Source organism: Leopardus geoffroyi, chromosome A2, assembly GCF_018350155.1.
Source record: "Leopardus geoffroyi isolate Oge1 chromosome A2, O.geoffroyi_Oge1_pat1.0, whole genome shotgun sequence".
Taxonomy (NCBI): Eukaryota; Metazoa; Chordata; class Mammalia; order Carnivora; family Felidae; genus Leopardus; species Leopardus geoffroyi.
This window is the reverse complement of record NC_059331.1, coordinates 68,978,374-68,993,786: the sequence shown is the minus strand read 5'-3', so window position 1 is coordinate 68,993,786 and position 15,413 is coordinate 68,978,374.

The following is a 15,413-nucleotide window of genomic DNA, read 5'->3' as shown; positions in this document are numbered from 1 at the left end:
TTGACAGTTTGCTTCTGTTTTATCTAATCCAGGAAAGAAATGCTTAAGGGTATTGGTCATGTGTTTTTAATGCTCTCTAATTTCACACTTCTCTACAAGCACACCTTCTCTCAACCGACTGCACCCTGTAGACTCCACACGAATGTAAAAGGATTATTATGATGATAATGATGATGACTGAGATTAGCACACTCTTGTTTCAAGGGTAAGAGAAAATGAGTTTGTGTTTATTAAGAATACAAAGTAGGACCGTTTTCCTTTGAGAAAAATGGTAAAATTACTGCTATATATTTGCATATTGTTAAAACAGACAGTTGAAATACTGAACGGCCCTAAATGCTAATGTCCTTGTTTTCCTACCCATCAGTCTTTGCGCATGCGTTTTAATCACCCTCTCACGTTTTAATTCTTCTTAGTTATATTGATGCGTTGTTATATTTTATAGAGCATTTTTGCTGTAAACAACACTATATAATATTAATTTGAAAATATTTTTGGAATTGTATCTAACATGCATGAAATGTAAAGCCTGGCATATCTAATTTTTTTTTTATAATTTTAGATTTGTCAGAATCAAAAGATCTAGACAAATTAAATCTTCTTTGTTTTTTAGGTGTGGTTAGAGAAGGAAATCAGGAACGTAGTGGTTACAGCATAAAATCAGGAGGTGATTTTACTCCGCAATGCACTGCATCATTGAATTATTATTTTATATAATGTTCCTCCTTTTATTACATTATGAATTATTCTTCATTGTTTCCTAACATGTTGCATTGACCTTGTTTCATTGCCACCCATTTTTTTGTGTGTTAAGTGTGTGAAATTCCAGTCCATCTTCCAAACACTTGTTTTCATGTATGTTTATCCATATAGAACATTCTTCTACATGACTCTGTGCATCTGTGGACAAAGTTTACTTAGAGAACTTAGAGAACTTGAAGTTTACTTGTGTGTGTGTGTGTATGTGTGTTTATGTAAAGGCAATAAACATCTGGAATTTTTTTCATATGGAAGGATACACTAAATCCAGGATACATTAGGCCATATTGAAAGATGGAAGGGTATTTAACTGAGTGGGTTAACAAAGAAGATTACAACTTGTCTAAAAATGCTTTTAACTTTAATAAAGATATTTAAGGTGAAATTATATAATAGGAACAAAAATAAATTCTCCAAAGTGTGTATCTAAACTTTTGGTGCTAGGTATCTCTAAGTATTTTCAAAGTTGAAAAAAAAAATGTATTCCTGCTCTTAAGAAATTCCCAATTTTTTAAGACACACAGCAAAAAAATTACAATATCACAAAACATAAGGATAGGTCTAAGAGTAGGAATACACTTAACCTGTATTGTTTATGTGTGTGAAATATGGAGGAGGGATGTATCCTAAAACATACATGAGTGAAAATATGCTTCCAAGTGTGTTATACCTCTCTGAATTCCAGATGAATGAGCACTCACTTGCTAGGCTTCTAGAAAAAAGTCAAAGTAAAGATAAACAAGTTGTAAAAAGTATAGAGTTTTGGAAATTTTAGTAAACTGATGGAAAATATTTTGTATGTTTAGAAGAAGATTTTATGACACAATAGAGGTAAGTTCAGCAGGGCAAAATCCTGCCAGGTCAAGTAAGCTAATAGTGAAGCTTGAAGACATATTTTTACTCTGTGGGCCAATTAAAGCAGTGTGATGTTCAGAGAAGTGAACTTTAGAAAGATAATTCTCTCCCATCAGGACACTCTTGGAAATTCCTGCCACTTCGATCAAAATGCTTGGCAGTAACATTTTAACAAGGTTTACTTCAACTGGAAAAGTACGTACTTGTTCAATTCCCATTAATCTTGATATAATATATCCACATGTGCTGGTTCTTTCTAGTCCCCAAAGGAGCAGTGACAGGAAGAGAAGTAAGAATTCTTCTGCTAAGTGAGATATGTTGGTCTCTGCCCCGAGAAATTATGCCTTCTTGGTACTTTCATCTATGAGAATAGAGAAACTTGACATGACACCAGTCTTCAGAGGAAGATGGGGTAGGTGGTATTATTAACCTCGTCATCCACCATGGCTAGACAGGGGAAATAATCACGTCATCCATTTGGAACGTAAATGTGACCAAAGGCCTCTCTTAGTACCCTTCCTAATATGACTCTTCATTGTTGAGAACTTTGAGTTCATATTGAGAAAGGAAATTCTCAGCTTGCAATGTTTGTAGGCCCTGCTCTGGGCTTCTAGGGAAGCTATACTTTATCCTTCACCAAGGTCAAAATGACTCGGCAAAACCTCAAAGCACAGGCTTCTATTTCTGCCCCACGCACACCATGTACGTCTGCCTCATTAAAGAAAATTACACAACAGATAAGAAAAAGGAAGAAACTTCCCTGGTTCCCATTAGATTAAAGTCATACAGCCCTGCATATACTAGAAACGTAAGGTCTGCAACTGTCTGAAATTTCCTTTGTCTAATAATTTGCAACTTCTTATGTAAAAAGGATATTTAACCCTATGGCAAATGTTGCTTTGCTGGAGTGCTCTTTGCTGGGAAGATTATGTATCCTGGGCAGCTGTCCTAAATTGGGCTCAAATAAGACTCTTACTTTTTTAAAGAAATTCTAAAAGTTTCGTTTTGTGTTGACGATATGGAAAGAAAGGTCCGTCTTCAAAGATGGGTGCAATATCTTCCAATTGTTTTTATTTTGAGTAACATATATGGGACTTTCTTAGAATAAGATAAATATTGACATATTTGTCTTTTATATTTCTGACTTCTTTGCTTAAAGTTATAGAAATTAAATAATTAAAACTCTATAAGGAAGAAAGAATCTCTCCAATATTTGCCAAAGCATCCCCCAAAATAGCAGTATCAGTATGATAAACTAAAGGACACATTCCCTTCTTCTTCGAGGTCCACAGACATTTTTCTTTTTTTTTTTTTATGGAAAGTAAAATATCACCCGAATTCAGTTTGGGATACTTGAGGAGAGTAAAAAAATCTCAAAGCGGAGTGTAACGCTAGCAGCATTTCACGTCCTGTTGTGCCAGAATCCTGGACAGGAGAATTAAAGGAAGGATTAGTTGAGGTTCTTCAGCAGGAGAAAGCAGGGCATTCAAAACTTGAGAAACTTTCCCTTTACCCCTGTTTCTGTTATCTATGCCTGCATAGCAAGCTACCCAAAACAAAAGCAATCTTGTTATTATGTTTAGTGGATTAAGATTCCAATCAAAGTTTGGCTGGGCAAGCCCACTTTATATGGCATTGACTGGAGTCATTTGATGTATATACTTAGGCTGGACCGTAGACCCAAGATAGCCTTGACACCTGGAGTGTTGGGCTCAAGTGGACTCCTCTTTCCTTACATAGCCTCTCTACCAGAATACTTGCATTTCTCCTATGGTAGGTTAAGTGTCCGAGTAATCGAAGCAAAAACAACCAGACCACCTAATACCCAGGTTTCAAACTGATACATATACACTCTATACTCCTACCCCAAGCAGTTCAGCCTTGTCTCAAGAAGAGTTGAATCAGATCCCACGTCACAATGGGAAGAATATCAAAGAATGTGTGGTCCTCTTGAATTTGTCCTAACCCTGTAAATCAGAAACAAAGAGGAATTTTCCTCAGTCTGCAGGCCAGGTTTGTCCTTGAGATGCCCGACAGGAAGCTGACAATACTTAGAAGGGAATAGAAGCAAATGAGTATAGAAGACTAGCTTCCTATGCACTTGAATCAAAATCAGGCTTATTCTATCCCAAACCACAATGATCAAGTTGGAGAGCAAAGGCCCAAGAGTTACTGCTATTTTTTTTTCTTTTCCTTCATGATTTGGAAGGATGCAAGTTTAGGGGGAATGAAGAATTTGAAGAGAGATTAAACTACAGACGTGCTCACATTTAAGATTATTTGCACCATGAAGGGTATGCAACAATTCAGCAAATACAAGACATTACTCTGTATCGGCATTTTTTAATAGTACAACCAGGAAAGAAGTTTTCAGAATTGTCAACCAACCCTAAGTCATACAGGGGATCATGTTATCCATATGTCAGCAATAAGACATTGTGGTCAAGAATATGGATTAGGGGAAAGAAATGAAGAAACAAGGAATAAAACAATAAAGCAAAATGATTATTTAAAAAATAATTAAGTCTGTTAATCATCCAACTCTTGCTTTTGACCCAGGTCATCATCTCACGGTTTGTGAGTTTGAGCCCTGCATTGGACTCTGTGCTGGCAGTGCAGAGACTTACTGGGATTCTCTCTCCTTCTCTCTCAGCCCCTACCTTGCTCGCTCTCTGTCTCTCTCTCAAAAATAAATAAATAAACACTAAAAAAAAAATCTGTAGGTTTTCTGAATAGAAGCCTGGACAAGGACTTTTCAGTTAACAACAGACACCAAAGCAGAGATCAAGGAAATTCAGAAAAACCTCCAGTAGAGGAAATACCAGAAATCTATTCCTTACATACATACGTACATACAAAATTGCAAGAGAAATTCTTGAAAGAGGCCAGAGAAAATAAGCCTTTATACAAGAACAAGGATGAGAAGTACAGAGAACTTTTCACCAAAAACCAAGAGGGAAGTATTTCAGTGTTGAAAGAAAATAAATAAATAAATAAATAAATACAAACACAAACAAACAAACAAAACCCACTACAAACCTAGAAGCGTATAGCCATTGAAACCGTTCCTCAAATATGAAGAAAAAATAGACTTCCTCATATAAACAAACTGATGCAGTTCATCAACACTAAAACCGTCTCCCAAGACATGTTAAAAGTTTTTTAGAGAGAAAGGAAATCTTACAGGTCAGAAACTTGAATCTACATAAAAGAAGGCAGGATGTTGGAGAAAGGATACACAAAGATGAAATAATCTTTTATTTTTCTTAGGCTTAGTTGATTTAAAAGTAAGTAATACTTTTCAAAATACTAATAGTAACACTGCGTTAGGTGATTATAGGGCATGCATAAATGAATGACTGTGTAAGAGATGGGAACATGAAATTGGGAAAGATCTTTTATAAGGTACCTGCAACACCCATGAAGTAGTTTAATGTTATTTAGAAGTGGACTTACTTGTAAATGCATATGGCAAACTCTAGGGTCCCCACTAATTTTTTTAAAGAAATGAAATTCATATGCTAAGAGAAGAGAGAACATGAAATCACATGAAATGCTCAGTGAAAATTTCAGAAGGAAGAAAATGGGGAAATAAAATGAGATAAAATGGGGGGGAAGACATAAAGAACAAGGACAAGACAATGAAAACATCAGTGATTTGCTGGGACTCAGGAGGAAGCTATGAAGCATGAATAGAGGATTTTTTAGAGCAATGAAATGTTCTATATAATATTGTAATAGTGATTATTTTATATTGAGTGTTTTTCAAAACATATAAAGATTTATGGGACAAAAATAACCTCACTTTTGCAAAAATATTTTTAAAAATTAAAAAAAAAATAACTCAGTAGGTCAAAGGTTTCAGGAATGGATTCAAACTGTTACAAGAAAATCTAACCATAAGGTAAATATATTCAACAACATGACTGAAAGGCTGGAGGAATAATATGTCAACCCAAGCAAATGAATGCAATGTAAGAGTAAACGTGGAAGAAATGTCACATAAGTGCTATACTCCAGTGGGCAAAGGTATTTCCCACAGGTGTGTAGGTTAACAATTATGATACTACTATGCATGTATATTGGGACTGATCTAATTAATAACTGATGACAGAGGACGGGAGACAAGTTTCTTACAGTCAGAGTGGAAATTTGCATATATAGATTTGAGTTGGAGACATCAGAACTCATACTTACCCTAACATAGATACAGATGACGCCATGTAGAAATATTTACATATCTGTGAACTTACACACGTTAGGATGCACACATACAGGTTTTTTCTCTGTCCAGCCTAGGATACCTAAAAGGAATGAAACACTAACAGCAAGGAGTGTCTAGGTCTTGCTTTCGGATACCGTTTTCCGACAGAAAGGAAGCAAAACTCCTTGGAGAAATGACTTCTTCCAAGACAGGAAATATACAAGAGAAGTCTGGGGTGTCTTTCAGTTAGGTTGTAAGGGACTGCTCAAATGCATGCATACACACACACACACACACACACACACACACACACACACATACACGCATATATTTTGATGGAGGTATATCAAAATAGGTATAGAAGCCAACGAAAAGATCTCCCAATGGTCAGATCAGGACAAATTTGAGCAACGAAATAATTGAAGTAGTCCCAGATTGTAAAGTAGGGAATAAAATAAATACTCGTGAGTCCATGCTGATATAAGCAAATAATGGAATAAATTGATGATGGAATAAATAAATAGAACAAATCTCTCATGCAAAATAATTATAGAGACATTATGTAGATATTTGATCCTAAAAGAGGGTGAGCATAACTTTTCCATCCTTATAGGCACAGGGATTACTTCCACTCACAGAGTACGTCACAGAAAGGGGGCAAGTGGGAGCAACAATGGTGGAGAAACCTGCCAGCCTGCCTCTGTCAGGTGATCAAGATCAAGGTCAGCAGTCAGAAATCTGGGTAATCATATGTAAATGTGGAATGCTGTAATGAAAATGGTCGTTTATCTCTGTGTTCTTCCTTCCAGAAACCCAAAACCTATTCTAGTCATGACACAAACATTAGACAAATCCATCAGGGAGGCATCCTATAAAAAACACTGGTCCTTAAACTGTCAAGGTCGTCAAACACAAAGAAAGCCTCAGAAAATGTCATAGCCCATGGGAGCCTAAGGAGACTTGGCAACCAAACGTAATGTGGCATTCTGATTGAGATGCCATAACAGAGAAAAAAATATTGGTTAAAACAAAAGAATCCGAGTAAACTATGGACTTTATTTAACATGTCACTATAGGCTCGTTAGTTGTGACAAAGGTACCCTACTTATGTAACAGTGGAAACCGTGTGTGTGCAGGGGGGTACATTAGAACTCTCTCTACTATCTGCTACGTATTTTTCTGTAAATCTAATACCGTTTTTATTTATTTGTTTATTTAGTTAATTTATTCATTTTGAGAGAGAGAGAGAGAGACAGAGAGTGCAAGTCAGGGACGGGTAGAGAGAGAGAGAACCCCAGGCAGGCTCTGCACTGTCAGTTCATACAGGGCTTGAACTCATGAACAATGAGATCAGGATCTGAGCCAAAGTCAGATGCTCAACCATCTGAGCCACCCCTCTACTACTGTTTTTAAAAAGTTAAGTCTATTACTGTTGAATAGGTACTGGTCTAATACCCCACTTAGAGTGTGAGAGAGAAATTGTGCCAGCAGGTGACCACTAGTAATATTTGCAAGGACATTTTAGTTGAAATGTTGGTGTGGAAGTCAAGAGAAATGGGCAGTGATGTGGAGGCGGGGCCTTCAGACCACAAAACCACGTTCAAGGATGGCAGGGGATTTACTTACAGTTTCCTGCTTCTAAGTTTACTTACTCAAGTAGACTGTAAACTACCCAAAAGCAAATGTTAGTTGTAATTCTTTGTAGAAGAACCCAGCAGAGTGATTTGTCCATATCAGGCATACAATATATATATATATTAAATGTTATATATATATATTTTAAATGTTATATATATATATATATAATGCTCATTTTATACTTTAGATGTTGATAGATCTGTCAGTGAGATCTTTTTTTCACTATTGCTGAAAACGTCACTTTGCATATTACTTTTTGAGGTAGGAATCATTCAGAAGGAATGCGTAGATTCATGTCTTTATCTGGACAAGTTTAATTACATCTTGTTTAAAAAATAACTGGCTTCCAAATAAAATTTTAACTGTAAAGACAACATGAAACAAACAAAAATCTCTTAAGGAAAGTCCTTTGTGGGGCATGTAAAGAACTCAAATATTGCAGATCAGTGCTTTACTGACAGCTTATAATATATACGTCTGTAATATATTCTTCAGTAAACTATACACACGTATGTGCATGAGTACATATGTGGGTGTGCACAAATGTGCATTCATATAAAGAGATCACACAAAATGATCATCAATGCGACCGTTACCAGCACCATCGGCCGCAAACAGGCTCATGAAAACGGTTATGACTGGAGATGGGACAGGAGAGTGCACAGATTCAAGGGTCCCTGAGTCATAAGTCAATAGTTGAGGCCTGGTATGACATTTACTTGCTGTGTGAATTCCTGTGCAGATTTAATTTATGCAGGCTTCACAGCCATGGGGACAATAAAGGTACCCACTTAGATGCCATATGTGAGTATTAGGTAGACTGAGTATCAGGGGCTGGACACATTGTCTTATATCACAAGACTTTAGAGGGGCCTGGGTGGCTCAGTTGGTTAAACATCTGACATCGGCTCAGGTCGTGATCTCCCAGTTTGTGTGTTTGAGCCCCTGCATCAGGCTCTGTGCTGACAGCTGCTTTGGATTCTGTGTTTCCCTCTTTCCTGCCCCTCCCTCACTTGTGCTCTGTCTCTCTGTCTCTCTCAAAAATAAATAAACGTTAAAAAATTAAAAAAAAAAAGACTTTATAACATAAGATTTTTTTTTTATCATACTGTGTGCCTTTTGTGTTTCCCCGGAACACTCAGAATATAGGAAATAAATAGAATAGATAAAATTCTAGAAGGAATAGATGGGAAGCTTAATGCTCCTAAAAAGTCAGCATAAAAAGTAACTACCAGAGATAATTGAGATATATTGCGTACTTCCTCTCTTTCCCCAAGTATTATGAATGGAAAAAACAAACCCCACATACATGAAACCATGGTGTTTAATTTCAATTCTTGGCACTCTGGCTACATGTTAGGGGAGAAGCAGACACAAAATAGAATAAGAAAGTCTCTGACAGGATATCCTGCCCTAATCAGGAGAAGTATTTATGATTGCTGGGCAGTGAGCCTACTATGCTCTTGGTTAGTTCTTTGTCAAAAATAATAATAATAATAATAATAACTAAAAGAGTTCAAATTTGAAAGCGTGTTCCATAACTTCAGTTACTTGATTTTTATCTTCTATTTGTAGCGTTTTAAAGCTAAATTTAATAATGGCGCAAGTCAGCTGACACTAATTATGCTTTTGAACTCATGAACGATTTTCGAAGTTACTTCAGCGACAGTCAGAAACGCAGCTTAAGAATTAGTTTATATTATATTCATGATAACGATTACCCCCATAGAGAGACATTTTACTTGGCATGCATATCTATGTCCTATAAGGTTATAATGAAAAAGTGGGGCAGATATTTTTAGTAGGATTTTTACACTCCTGAGTAAAATCAGTACTAGTTACTTACTTGTTTGACAAGGACATATTATCTTATTCTGATTACCCAGCTGTCCCAGAGCACTTTAATATTCTGGTAAGCTCAATAAATATGAAAAGACATTGACATACCTTACCCAGGATTTCTAAATGTATATGAATCTCACATTAAAAAAATTATTTCTGAATTATAATCAAATTCACATGGAAATATCTGACCATGGTGTGGCCAATATTGAAATTTCTTCATTCATAACATTTTAAAGTAATCTATCCAAAGTTGACAATCTTTAATATTTTATGTAATTTTATCTGATTTTATAATCATTAAAAACATATTTAGAGAAATAACTCATGTCAAGAGAGATATTGGAGAGGGATGACAAGGGGTACGTTTTCATTACAGAGAAAATTGAAACCTAGTTTTTGTGGGGGACCAAAAGAAGCAAAATTTAGAATCCCAGAAATGGGGTCCCTGGGTGGCTCAGTCAGTTAAAGCATCCAACTCTTGATTTCAGCTCAGGTCATGATCTCACGGTGGTGGAATTGAGCCCTTTATCGGGCTCTGTGCTAACAAAGCAGAGCCTGCCTGGGATTCTATCTCTCCCTCTCTCTCTACTCAACCCCCGCTTACACACATTCTCTCTCTCAAGGTAAATAAATGAACTTTGAAGAAAAAAAAAAGAATCTCAGAAAGACTGAGAGCTGAAAGGTACCAGGTACTTGTGAAGTAGGACTGTGAAATAGATGATAGGAAACATTTCAAACGATCCACTGGGAGTATCGAAATTCCATACCCCACCCAGGCTCTCCACACCCCAACAACTGCCACTCTCTTTCTATCATAGAACTGGAGATTTGCGTTCTGGAGACATGTGACCTTTAACTTTCAATGCCTTAATCATTTTGAAGTAAAAATTAATATAAGGCGAGAGATAGGAATCCAGTTTGATTTTTCCAGATTTTCTCAAATAGTATTTACTAATATACCTGTCCCCTAATAAATTATAAAACTTCAAAATAAATTATTTTCATGTATGCCTGGACTTGTATCTGAGCTCTCTCTTATACTGGTTTTCTCTGATATATCTACTCTTTTTCCATGTATATCCTTATTCAATGATAATATGCTTTTTTTTTAATACTATAGCTTTCAAAATATTTTAAATATGATAAATTATGCCCCCCCTTTTTGCCAATTTCATCCAGGTTAGCTAGCTATCTGTGGACCTACTGCATATATATAAAGATTATTGAGATATTTAAAACCTTTAACCATAGGATGCCTGGGTGGCTCAGTCAACTAAACTCCTGACTCTTGGTTTCAACTCAGGTCATGATTCCATGGTTGGTGGGTTCAAGCTCCGCATTGGGCTCCATGCTGACAGCACAAAGCCTGCTTGGGATTCTCTCTCTCTCTCTCTCTCTCTCTCTGCTCCTCCCCCATTTACACTCTCTCTTTCTCTCAAAATAAATAAACTTTTACAAAATAAATAAATGAAAATAAAGCCTCTGACCATATACTTAACTGACATTGTATTTGTAGATTAATTTTATGAGAATTTATAATTCAAAATAATTAGTGACATAGTTATTCATCTATTCTTTTCAACTGCCATTTCCATGTGGTTGCAAAGTCTTTTCTGTGGATTTCAAGTATCTTCTTGGTTAACAACTTCCTAGGTCCTTGATAATTCTATTGCTTCACTAAATAGTATCTTATGTTTTCTGAATTAAAATTACCAGCACACAACATTTTATAATTACAGTAATGGAAACATTTCTGATCTAATTAGTTCAAAGAGATTGTTCGTCGTTTCAGCTGGTTTTTACAATGCAAAAGATGATCATATTGTCTTGAACTGCTGGTGATTCAATCTCTTTTCCTTCGGGATGTAGAGACCTTTTTTTGTTTTCCTTTTAACACTGGCCAGGAATTTCAGCACCCTGCTAAATAGTACAGGAGACAGGGGACATCCTACGATTCCGGATTTTGAAGGGAATGTCTTTAATGGATCCCCACTAAGCATATAATTGTGGCTTAATTTTGTCTAATGTTTATCTGTCTATCTATATTCTATCATTATAAAATCTATGCAAAGCTAAGGGAGTTAATTTTTCCATTCTTAGTTTGTTGTGTGGTTTGTAATAAGGTATGAAACATTTTTAGAAAATTAGATTTTTAGGGGGTAGTATGTTTTTGCATTGATAGAAATACTTATAATTTCTTTTAAGTTGATTACAATTAATAAATTAATGTAGTGAATCACATTTCCAATTGAAATCATCTTGGAATTCCTGGGATAAACCTTAGTTGGTGATAATCCATGACTTCATTTGCAGTTGTATTTTGTTAACTGATATTTTACTTAATAATTTTCCTATCTATATTCGCAGTTGGAATTACAATTGTATTCTATTGTCATTACCCCTTATTAGATCACATTAGATTCAAAAAATAAAATGGGCAACTGTAATTTTTTTCTACTTTCTCTCTGCATTATACAGGAATTAATTTTTTTAACTAGTAATATTTGCCCATTACATTATGAGGGTCTTTGGATTTTAGGGATGGTGAGGTTTTCAATGCCATTGCAATGTCTTTAATTGGTTCACTAAAAATCTATATATATATAGTCTTGTGCCAGTTGTTGACATATGTTTCTAAAGCCTCCCCATTTAAAAAAAAAATAGTAATGCTTATTTATTTTTGAGAGAGAGAGAGAGAGTGTGTGTACAGGGTTGGGGCAGAGAGAGAGAGAGAGTCCCAAGCAGGCTCCATGATGTCAGTGCAAAGCTCGACATGGGGCTCAAACCCATGAACTTTGAGATCATGACCTGAGCTGAAATCAAGAGGCAGATGCTCAACCAACCAGAGCTACCCAGGCGCCCTGTGAAGCCTACCCTTTTTATCTAGGATTTCAAATTTATAGCATTCAATTGTTGACAATATTGTTTCATTTTGTTGATGCTTTTCTGTGTCTGTAATGATTCCCCTTTTTCATTCAGCTTTTCATTTGTGTACATCTCCTTTCTCCCTCCCTCCCTTCCTCTTTCTTTCTTTCTTTTTCTCTTTCTTTTTTTCTTTCTTTCTTTCTTCCATGATCACTCTTGATAGTACCAAAAATAACCTACCAGTAAAGCAACAGCATGGATGACTCTCAAAATCTATGTTGAGTAATAGACGCCAGACACAAAAAAAAGGTGTATATTTTTTTAATGATTCCATTTATACAGAATTCTAGAAAATGTCAACAAATCTACACTTACAACAAGCAGATCAATGTTTAAGGTTTTAGAGACCTCATATCAAGTGGTTTGTTGTGTTTATTTCATGGTAGTTCTTTGTCCAGATGCCCAAGATATTCAGATGCCTGTGAAGGCATGTTCCCCTGTGAGGCCTTTCCAGCATCCTGGGCCAACTTCTAGGGCGAGAGCTCCACGTGGCACAAATCACCATAGATCGCTCTCATTTGCTGCAATCCCATGCTGAAGATCCTGTTTACTGCTTGACTCACAAGTTCCCATGAAAATAAGTATTGTATTTTACCCACAAGGGTTATGGGAGGGCTGAGTAGAGGCATAAATGATGAGGGGCTTGTCCTCCTGAACCAGCCAACCTTCCTTCTTTCGGTAAGTTTCTGTGCCCTTTTGCTGCACGAGCCTTCAGTACAGGAGATGTTGTCCAGAGGTAATGAAGAACAGATTCTAGCACAGAATATAAAAAGCTTCCTACGAACTATCAACCATTACTGCCAGCAGTCAGTAATTATTTGATTTACTTATTTATTTCAGTGCTGCATGGATCCTAGAATGTTTGCCATGTGGGGAGGGATGTGTCTGATTTACTCAGCATTGAAATTCCAATCCTAACACTAGTAGGCACCAAATCATTATGTGTTTAATGAATTATTGAACGTAATGTAAACTTGCTCCCTTCTTTATTCCTCTCTGTGTATGCTTCTTCTGACACTACTACAATTCCAGAAGTTAAGACACCATGATACATGGCTTATTCTCACAAAAATGAGCATACTGATTTTTTGGTAAACAAAAGTAGGTAGGAATCGCGGTGCAGCACAATTACAAAAATAACATAACATAAATTAACATTTTCAGAAAATATGGAACATGAAAGAAAATTACAAGCTACATAATATGTGGGGAGATGACATCTAGTCATTTTTCACTGCATACAAGCAGGAATAAATATATCACATTCAGTTATAGCGTAGAACGTGCTGGAATCATCTATGTAATTGTGTCAGACATCTATGAAAAGTATGCTTAGATCAACTCAGCAGGGAACTCCTTGGATACTCAAGGTTATGTATTAATCCTAGTTTTGTTACAGGTTAATGAACAGACTTATGTACATCATACAGGTTACAGGAATTAGAAGTTTTGAACAGAAAGTAATTAGCCGTAGCATTTAGCCCATGGCATATGCCGTATCCAGGAAATATGGCAAATGATAAAGGTCTTGTTTGCGGTATACGCTGCGGAACTCTAAGATGGCAAGCTTCAAACAGAGACTCTCTCTACTTTACATACCCTAGAAACTCTTTCTATTATGCCCAAACATTCAGAGCAAGTCAGCTCATGTAGCAGCCTGTTAGTAAGACCTTCGTGAATGAAAGAGACAAGAACTGATCTGCACTTGGGGCCAATGCAAAGGGACTCATTGTCTCCAACAGCCACAGATTCATTCCAGGTTGCCAGAGATAATCTGCACTTCAAAATGCTCTGAAATATCAGTGAGGAAACTGGCTTTCTTTAGTATATGTGATTTAAGATTAAGTATTTGTTTTGTTGTGGTGGTTAATTTTTTTAAGTTTATTTATTCATTTTGAGAGAGACAGAGCACACAAGCAGGGAAGGAACAGAGAGAGACAGAATCCCAAACAGGCTCTATGCTGTTAGCATGGAGCCAGATGCTGGACTTGAACCCACGAACGTGAGATCATGACCTGGGCCCAAATCAAGAGTCGGACGCTTCACCAATTGAGCCATTCCGGTGCTCCAAGATTAAGTATTTGTGGAAATTATCAAAAGAAAGAATAAAAATGAAAGGCAAGAAAAAATTGAGTTGAAGTATTTATTATCTATGCAATCTTATAACTTTTTTAAAGTTTATGTAATTATTTTGAGAGAGACAGAGACAGGGTGAGTTGGGGAGGGGCTTAGAGAGAGGAGACAGAGAATCCCAAGCAGGCTGCCAGCACAGAGCCCAACAGGGTCCAGGGTTGGGGACGGTTTGAATTCATGAACCACGAGCTCATGACCTGAACTGAAGCCAAGAGTCTGACACTTAACCTCCTGAGCCACTCAGGCACTCCTGCAATATTATAACTTTTAAAATTAACAACAGGCCATGAACATGTGAATATATAAGAATACTTAGAGAGGGCTGCATGAAGCCTGCTTGGAGTTCTCTGTCCCTCTTTATCTACCCCTTCTCCAGTCATGCACACGCATACACGCTCTCTTGCTCTCTCTCTCTCTCCAAATAAGTAAACCTTAAGAAATTTTTAAACATACAAACATTTATATGACAACACAATTTTATCTTTTTTAAGTCCACTTTCATACGTTTACATAGTCACATAAATAGCCAGTCACTTTTTCCCTGAGAAACAAACTTTCATGTTTTTCCTTGAATATATGTCCTTTATTTTAAAATAAGTTCTTGTCAGTGGAATTATGGGGTAAGTCACTTTAAAATATACAAGGCATGCTGCACACTTTCAAACGTCTCTCTAGATTATGTGTGCAAGTTTATATTTCCTAATATCTTGCATTGTATACAGCAGCCTAGTTAGTGCTAATGTTAACGGAAAGTTGCGATAAATATACTGAGCACTTGCAGATTAATTTAATACAGACATAACTCTTGAGAATTCAAATTCCCTTTTCACCTTTTATGATATAACTCAGTACCCATTTGGAAATTATTATTTTCCAATCGTTAAAATACTGACCGTTTCTCACAAAAAACAACAAAGCGGATCTATTGATTTAAGATGCCCATAAAGGTGCACATTTCTGACTCAATGTACTACCAGGAAGTTTGTATTTTGTTTTTACCAGGCTGCCAATTATTCCATTGTATATTTTTTAAGGTGTATCTATTTTTGAGAGA